The 9,730-nt window shown below is 38.9% G+C and overlaps 1 long non-coding RNA gene across 2 annotated transcripts; it reads right to left on the bottom strand.

The window, feature by feature from the left end:
- Window positions 1-3,464: 3,464 nt before the first annotated feature.
- On the bottom strand, window positions 3,465-9,144 carry LOC309382711. 2 transcript variants are annotated; one of them, XR_014173703.1, is made up of 4 exons: window positions 8,965-9,144; window positions 5,585-5,773; window positions 4,060-4,157; window positions 3,465-3,847 (listed from the first exon to the last, which is right to left on the bottom strand). It is a non-coding gene; the product is annotated as an uncharacterized lncRNA (long non-coding RNA). The 2 variants fall into 2 exon arrangements; XR_014173702.1 differs by having other exon boundaries at window positions 3,465-4,157.
- Window positions 9,145-9,730: the final 586 nt, after the last annotated feature.

Raw genomic sequence — 9,730 nt, 5'->3', positions numbered from 1 at the left:
ACAATACAATACAATAGTAGAGTTGGAAGGGACCTTGGAGGTCTTCTAGTCCAACCCCCTGCCTAGGCAGGAAACCCTATACCATTTCAGACAAATGGCTATCCAACATCTTCTTAAAGACTTCCAGTGTTGGGGCATTCACAACTTCTGGAGGCAAGTTGTTCCACTGATTAATTGTTCTGTCAGGAAGTTTCTCCTCAGTTCTAGGTTGCTTCTCTCCTTGATTAGTTTCCACCCATTGCTTCTTGTTCTACCCTCAGGTGCCTTGGAGAATAGTTTGACTCCCTCTTCTTTGTGGCAACCCCTGAGATATTGGAACAATGCTATCATGTCTCCCCTAGTCCTTCTTTCTCTTAAGCTAAACATACCCAGTTCCTGCAACCGTTCTTCATATGTTTTAGTCTCCAGTCCCCTAATCATCTTTGTTGCTCTTCTCTGCACTCTTTCTAGAGTCTCCACATCTTTTTTACATCGTGGCGACCAGAACTGACTAAACTGAACTTGCCTAGTGTAAAGGAGCTGGTTGATCAAGCAGTCAATTCTATCATGCCCTCCACTTGTGCTAGAGCAGGGGTTGTCAAACGCTCATTGTCACGTGACGTATTGTGACTTTTCCCTTCGCTAAAGTGGGAGTGGGCATAGCCAGCGCATGATGCATCTGGCCTGCAGGCCACAAGTTTGACACCCCTGTGCTAGAGGAATAATCGTGCCTCTCTCACTGACCCCCATCCCAGCTTAGCTCATGAGCCAAGACTGTGGCACTGCTTCCTCAAGAAACACCAGGCCTCCAGTGGCCATCACCCTGTCCCTTTTCTTGACTGGCACACCTTTCTGTGCTCTTCCCTCTGATTACCCTTTTAGCAGCTGTTCTAATTTTTCTAATCATGGCTTTGAGAAGGGATTTTTTAAAATGTCAGGTAGAAGATATCCTGAGGGGTAATGCAAGGAGAAAGAGTGGATGGGAAGAAGCTGTAAAGACAAATCGATACTTTTAAAAACATTGGCTGTATTTAATATGTCTCCTAGCAAAAATATCACAGCAATGTTTTCACTAGCAGTAATGCAACTACAACATCACTTAATTGGAACAATTAATTTGTAGACATAATAAGCAAGGAGGGGGAAATGTCCATTTTAGCGTGCAAAGGGGGAGCTGAATGAACAGCAGAAGGCCTCTCTAATCCATAGAGGGATGGTGAAGAGAGAACTCACTAATTCTTATTTTGCATCTTTTTTCTCAAAAGAACAATTGAGCTGGTTGCTGTTATGCACTTGGAGAATGAGGAAACTGCCGATTAGAACTGGCAAGGCTAATAGTGAATTTAACTAATTTAAATGATTTCTCAGATTGCAAGAACATTGTAATTTTTGAGAACTGCTATAGAACTGGTTAATCTCAGCAGATTGGGGAACAAATACCCTCTATTTGCCATAACATTCACATGCTTAGCTTACAGAATAGGCAGCTAAAGAGAGAGATGACAGTAGTCTTCAAAAAATATCAGGTGGGATATTGCACCAAAGGAATTAACTTACTGTCTTGTTCTAGAGATAGGCCCAGATAAGTGGATTAAAAGGAAGTTTTAATGGAAGTAATCAAGTTCAAGCTAAACACCTGGATGAAAGCCTGACTATACAAACTGTCAGTCAGCGGAACACATGAAGGGGTGCGTTTTTTCCTTTAGAGTTTTCAAACAAGCTGATTGGTCAACTCCTGTCAGAGAAATGCCAGTGGATTCTGCAATGTTTCTCTATGTTTCTGTGACAACCTTCTATAATCCACAAAGGGAAGGAAGAAGGAACGACTTTAGCTTCACACCTGTCCAACCTTGGAGCTAGCAAAAATTGGCTCAAAAAACTGCACTGACATCATCTGAAACCGGACTTACAAGCGGAGTTGAAATGATTGTGAAGAATCTGAACAACTTCATGCAGGGGTGTTAAACTGGCGGCCCGCGGGCTGGATGCATCATGTGCAGGCCACGCCCACCCTGGCTTCACAAAGGCAAAAAACATATGTGACATCACTTGACGCAATCACATTTGACACCTGTGAATTAAAGCATCCCCAATTTGAGCTCCTAATTAAAGTAACCAATACAGACTGTAATAAGGGACCATCAAGGATTTAGGTTTAAGGGAGCAGGACAAATTCAGCAAGGAACTTAAAGATAAGGCCCTTAAACAACACTGGATGATTTTCATTGGCTTTAACTTTATGTAAGGGCATAGCTGGGAACCATCTAGGATCCAGGAGATTATTTCTGGTTTAAAGGTCTTAATAACAGATAGCCTAGAATGTCCTCTTCATGAATAGTAGAAACCTAGCGTAGCCTTTGCACTCTTGCCAGCCTTTTCAGTGACTGACCTATTTTTTCCCCTTTATGATCCAAAGGAACAGAAAGTCGTTCCAAGATATTTAAAGGATCTGACTTGCTCTATTAAGTTTCCATGTTTTTGCCAAGAGTGTTTGAAGCTCTGGACCCCCTCTGAAGAAACCGTGACCTTGGTTTTGGATTAGCTTCACTTCATCACAGTAGGTTGCTATGGTCCTCCAAGGCCATATGAGTGGTCATAGGGCTAGCTGCACCATTGGCATAAAGAAACATGGCTCTTATGTCCACTACCCAGCCTGGCAGGGTGAAACATACTTTGTTTAAACTGTAACTGTAACACTCAAATAATTGCTAAAGGAAGGGAAGCCAAATGCAATCTGACTCCTGGAGATTTGGAAGAAAGATGGCAGTACCTACAAAATATACAGTATCAGGCAAGGAGACATTTTCATGCAGCTTCATATTAGTAGTACAGCAGCAGTCTCCACTCTACGGCCTTTGAACATCTGTATTTGTTACTTTCCCAGTTTGAGCCAGCATAGCAATAGCACTTAGACTTACATACTGCTTCACACTGCTTTACAGCCCTCTCTAAGCGGTTTACAGAGTCAGCACATTGCCGTCAACAATCTGGGTTCTCATTTTACCCACCTCGGAAGGATGGAAGGCTGAGCCAACCTTGAGCCTGGTGAGATTCAATCTGCCAAACTGCTGGCAGCTGGTGATCAGCAGAAGTAGCCTGCAGTACTCCACTCTAACCCATCATGTTTGCATCTTTTCTGTGGACCTTTTTGCCAAGGTTACTACATCGGCAAAACAATGTTTTTGAAACAGACTTGCTCAAATATGTATTGGTTTTCATGGGCTATGCTGAACTCAAAAGGTAAAGCTCACTATTTAAAAACAAGGTACAGAAAGCAACAAGGAAGCAGAAGGATAGAGAAAATAAACCAACTGTATTAATATTGAAACAGTATATTTTCAGTGGGGTTCATCACTCTGGGGTCTAATTTAATTCTGCTGCAGATATTTTTTTAAAAAAAACCACATAACATCAGAATATGATATTCTATCTCTTTCCTTCCGAACAGGAGCTTCTAGTGCCTGTCTGCAAAAGAGATGATCCAGTCAAAATAAGGCACTTCTTACTACTTGCCACCAGAAGCATATTTGTATTACAAATTGTATAGCCTGTCTTCTTGAAGCCTACAATTACACTGATTTCTAAATTGGTTTATTGTTCAACTTGTTGCCCATTCCAAGCCAATTCCACAAGCCATCACTAACTAAGATTGGTTTTATGAATCTACTGTCAATAATGGTTTTTTTTTCCTGGGGTAATACTGCAATTTAGATGAATTGTTAGAATGACAATCATAGCAAATGTTGTTTGGTTTTGTAGTTTAATAAATTTAAAAACAGAGTCTTGACATTGGCCACTAACCTTAAGTGATATCCACATACAGACATGAAATAGGAATGGTGGCTTCTGTAGCCAACACCAGGTCTTTCTGGTAACCAAGGAACAGAACATTACTTCACCAGATCACATGATTCCAGAGTAGTATAAATAAAAACCACTTAGATTTTCACCTTGCAAGTAACTAGTCCATATGAGGAGTATCAAGCTGTATGTGGTGCTTTCATCTCAAAGTTCAAATGCCACAGGGTTTCAAACTTATTCCATGGTCTCAAACTGCTTGTTATCTCCTCTGTATCTTACCTTGCCAAGCTGTGACGCCTTTTTGCAGGTTAGATTCCTGGTAGTTTTATATAGCTGTCCCCTCCAACTCCAGCTTTTCTTTATCTCTTTGTGTATGTCTGACAAGTGGCAGAAAGGATTGGCAGAATGTAAAGAGAGCAATCAGGTATAATATAGAACTGTGAAGCAAAGACTAGGAAAGCAGAGAGTTGTGTAGCTTTAGCCCACTGCCAGTTCAAAATTGTCAACATGTTAATTACAATGTACTGGGATGAATCATATGCTGCTGTTTGCTTCAGGCTGACATTTTGCTTTTATAATCTAATAGTTGGATAACTATAATTACAGAAATGACTCCACTGATCCTCAATCTGATCCATTACTCATTTATACAAGCTGTGTGTGCGTTTGTGTGTCCATCCATCCCTTCCCTGCTTTTTTTATTTACAGATAAAACAGGGTCCCCCGCCCCCACCCCAGTGCCTTGCTTAGTTTTCCTTACCAAAGCAGCTCAATAAATACAAACGTCACTGGTAGTTCATTTATATAGGCAGATTATGAATTATGGGAGTATTTATATTTCAAATACATTTTGAATCCGAAGATTCAGTAGTGAGCAGCTCTGGAAGGAGAGAGATGATGAAATAGTTTAGCAATAAATTACCTGCTTAATTAAGTTTGTAAAAAGCTGCTTGCTACTTGTTTTACTAAGTTAAGATCACGTAGAAGACCAAGTAAGTAGAATTAGCTTTTCTTAATGGAAAAAAATATAACGGGTTCAACTAAACTATATTAATCCCCCTGAGAAAATAACCTATGACAGGCTGGTTTGACAGCCTCCTAGTGTTAAAACTAAGTGTCACCTTATGGCTTATTTTCATGACAGGTGCTATCAGGTGCTTATTTATCCTGTTTGGCCACCTGGAGGTTGTGGCAAGGATATCACAATATAGGTTGAAGATGGAATGTTTATCCTTTTGTGTTTTTGTTTTCTGGGCGGGTGGGCGGGATTGATTTTATAAATAGACTATAAAACCTGTTAAAAACAACCTATTTTTAGTGGATGTTTTGTCTTTTAAAGCAGAAAATTGTTCTACCATAATTTGGAGCTTGCCCATAAACTGTAGTGATGGGTTAGTGTTGATGAACTACATTGGGCTTGTCAACTGCTCTTGTCCTACCTCACTTTGTTACTAGCCAGTCTTTTATTTTGTTTGTTTGTTTGTGTGTGCGCGTGTGTGTATGTATATGTTTACACAGATATCTGTGAGTAGCCGGATTATAAACCCTCCCCCTTTTTTGCATAGGATAATAGCTTTTGTGGACTTACTTGCAGAAACCTAATTTAAAAGTTTATCTGAGTGAAAAGGTCTGCGGTGTTTCTGAATTGAGTCGCCTAAATGGTTATCTGCATGGCTCCATAGCTTTGTATTGTAACCTCAGCAGGTGTTTTGAGAATCCTGATGCATTTGCAGTCCTAGGTAATTGGTAAACAAGAAAAAAAAGGCATCAGCCAATTAAAAAAAAAGATATAGTAAGGGCTCACCGAAAGACTGAGAAGCCTTATTTCCAATTTAGAGTAACTCTGAAGATCAAAAGCACCTAGGCTTTTGGCCTTCGTGTTGTGGATTGTTTTGTAGTCCAACAGGTATGTCTACTTTCCTAACCACATTTGCTATTATCCAGAACATTCTGTCAGTTTTCTTTTGCCTCCCTCTGGATAAAGGGGAAAAACCTGTTAAGGATAGAAATATTACAATGAAACTGGAGTTATTTTATGGATGCGCAACTGGAAAAAAAATAGGGGAAGCTAATATTATATGTACTGTTAGTAGCTTGTGGCAAGATTGTTGTATATATAAAGATGGAAGACAAACAAAACGCCCCCCCCCCCTTAGAAGTTTGGATTATAAAAGTAACTGAGCTCATATGGAAATGGCAATACTGACTGACCACTTTGGCTAAGGGGGAAAAATAATATTTTTTTAAAAAGACAGACCTTATATCAGTGATGGCGAAACTGATGGCGAGTACGTGCACGCGTGTCTGATCTGAAATCCGGAAGAGAAGCTGCCCAGGAGGCATGCGCGTGCTGGAAAATGAACTTCCGGTCTCCAATGCACACTTGGCCAGCTAGTCTTCTGATTACTGGTGCACATGCATGCGTGACGATCAGCTGGCCAGCGTGCATACTCATGCTGGAAAACAGAAGACCAGCTCTTCCAGTTTCTGGCACTACTGCAAGCGTGAAGGCAGCTAATCGTCTTGCACGCATGTACGCCAGAAACCCGGAAGAGAAACGGGTGATGCAGCGTGTGCCAGGTGACATGGTTCTGCAGGTTCCTGCCAGCATTACTACTGGTTCAGTGGCCGAAAATTTTTGCACTTAAAATGATTTGTGTATGCGCAGAACATTAAAAGGGGAAAAATGCATTTTTTCAATGAAGATTGTTCTGCGCATGTGCAGAACAGAAAATCAAGATGGCGCCGCCGAGGATAGGATCTATTTATGGATCTATTCAGCTGAACTGGGAGGAACCTACCTCTGCTATGCATGCCACTTCGGGCATGCATGCCATAGGTTCACCATCACGGCCTTATATGGATTTTGGTTGAAAGAAATCTGAATTATGAATTGATTTGAGTACGAAAAAGGTTTAAAGAGAAAGGGGAAGGATTAAGATGGCAATTATTCAATGCAAAGAAGGATGGAAGTCATACTTCTATGCTTTTTGTTTCTTTTTTCACTTTTTCCTATTTTCTGTCTTTTTTGTTTTAATTTTTTAATCCTTTTTTTGCACTAAAAATTCCAGTATTTTTTTTTAAAGGCTAGAAATACTTACAGTAGTAGCAGCTTGTATGGGCCTCCTGTTTTGATATACATCTTTTCAGTACCGACAAACCTTCTTTCCCCACCATTTATTCATGTTATGCTGAAACCTGGGTGGGAACTGTGGCTGAATTGGTCCCTGCTCCACAGCGTATTCAAGCTTTGACAGATGTGGGGGTGGTCTGTGCAAGGGAGGAAGGATTGGGGGAAGAGGCTGCCACTATTAGTAAGGCTTTTTCTGCCCTTGATTTTACAAACACATTACAAAGCAGAGAAGAAAAATGGTGGGATACTCCAGTTGCTACAACCAGGCATTTTTGCTTCAAGCAGTGTGCAGAGCCACAAAGCGGTTTGTTTAGTTTTGACTTTGCTGGTTGCAAGAACCAATCCCGTTGTGAGGAGCCAGATATTGCTATAATTACCCTATAGATTGCAGTAACTTTAAAGCTTGTTTCCACTCCATTAAGAACTATAGTTAGATAGAGCTAAGAATCTTTGACAAATTTAACGTTCTTGTCAAACTATCCCAAGCCAAGATAGCTACACTTCACTACAGTCTCTAATTGCTGTGTTTTAATCTTTCTGACATGTCCTTTCTCCCCCAAGAACCAGGCTGCAGAAAACTACCAAATACGGATTCTAAACAAATCTTTAACATAAAAGATGCATGTAGTTGTAGCTGCATATTTTGTCCTATGACCTACCTGCCATCTCTAACCTAGGAACATCCCTGTACTGTAATCCTGCCACAGTTCTTATTCAGAGGCTTGACAAGCATCCACGTCTTAGCAAGTTGTGTTTTGATTAAACCATTGTTTGGTGAAAAAGTGATAGTAGCCAAGTTTGCCGTTCATGCTGAATCAAGGTTTTATAAATGTTAATATTTTTGCAGTACAATATGGAAATTTGTATGTGGAAGATTTGTATCCAATCTCTAATACCATATGTGAGATGGGTGGCTACATAAATGGAGTGAATGAATGAATAAAATGCCAATGTTTTCAAGACCAGACAAAATATCAAATTATAGCTAAATGTTCAGAAATCATGGTTTTTTTAATTGGAGACAAAAATTTGGCTAACAAGGTGAATTCCTACACTATTTATGGATCTGAAAAGGAGTTCAAGTGTGGTTTAACTTAAATACTACAAAAATCCATTGAGTATACTCATACATACTATGACCACAAATGAAAATATTGGTAAGAGACTCCTAGTATTGTTTCTTTCCATCCCTATTGTTATATATTTTCAGTTGTTCTGAAGATGCTTTCCTCAAAATACATGAATGATCTTCTGAACCTAAAGAGAAATAATAACTCTTTGGTAATCACTTGTTGTAAAATGAAATCCTAACAAAAATCAATATTTTCTTTTTTTAGTTTTCAGGAAAGATGTGGCTATCTAGATAAGCATTTGGAATCTAATATAACACTATGAATTAATTTCAGTAAATCTGAATCTTAGTTGAGTGTGCTTTTTCACTGTATTTGATACAAGTTTATGTTATTTATATTTTATTAATCCTTTTGTAGAGTGTTTAATGCAAAAAAAAGAGTCTAGGTTTGTTCCTGTTATATGAACCCAGCCAGTTTGCAAAATGTCAGCTTGTGTTTCGTGTCAAGTTCCAGCCTGAAATATTAGTAAAAATGATTAAATTCTGTGTAAAACATTATCTCATTACTACCTGTCTATCTAATTTATTTCATTGCACAAGTAATTTTAGCTGCCTTACAAGTAAACATCCTTCCAAAAGTATACATATTATAAAAATATACAAAGTTAGAAAGACAGAGCATCCTTAAGCCACCACCCTAGATTTGCCATAAATCCGTTGGAGGAATTAAAAAATCAAGTCCAAAGAATGTGATTTATTGGCAGAATTTTAGCATTTAACCATTGTTAATTCCACAGTCCGGGAGTCTTTTTTCTGAAAATTAGCCAAAATCTGGATTCACATTTTATGCTAACCCATAATGTGGATTTTTTTCTTAGCAAACCAATTGCGGCTTATTTTACAGACCATGGTTAACCAAACACTGATTTAGCTCATGATGGTCCCGATCCATAGATGATGATTATTGGTAAAGACTTACTTACAAATACCTTGAAACAGGACTTCCTTTCCCTCTGTTTTATAGGTGATTGTTTTTAGACCCCCTTCCATTTACACAGATTTGACCTCTTTTGAAACAGAGATGTTGAAAAAAAGGAGGATCAATGCAATGTCCTTGAATAGCTGAATGTTCCTGTGAGAATAAATTAGCAAGCTTGAACATCACAGACACTGCAGCAACAATATGTGAAAGTTAACACCTGTTAAAATAAGGGAAGCTGTTCACACCCAACCTCCTCATCATTTTATGCCATTTCCACTTCTTTCCATGGTTTTTAGACACCCAATGCTTTCTTCACAGCAGCATTTATTTTAAAAGCTAAACAAATACACCAGCATAGGTAAATATGCCTGGAACATTACTTTGTTAACTTTTCCCATTTTACAATATTCAGCATAATAAAAGCTCATTCTATGTTATTCCCCAATAACCTAAAATTAAGTACACCCTGCCACCAAAAAAAGAAAGGCAAGTTAAAAGATTAACAGGCTAGAAATGTTGTAACCTTGCAGACATTTACACACAATTCTTAGCAGTCTTGGTGTTAAATTTAGCAGCATCAAATGGCAGATTACCACTCTACCATGTTGAGAATACAGCACTATAGAACAGTGTATGTAACCATTATGTAGCTGGCTCATTTACTACTTTGAACCAAATGAATGCTTGATCTACCCTCTCTATAGTGTAAGAAATGTGTCTGTATAAATCGCTTCACAGGTTTTATTTGACTTATTCCCACTTT

The sequence above is a fragment of the Natrix helvetica genome, assembly GCF_964273705.1.
Source record: "Natrix helvetica genome assembly, chromosome: 1".
Taxonomy (NCBI): domain Eukaryota; kingdom Metazoa; phylum Chordata; class Lepidosauria; order Squamata; family Natricidae; genus Natrix; species Natrix helvetica.
This window is presented reverse-complemented; position numbering and strand designations above follow the sequence as displayed.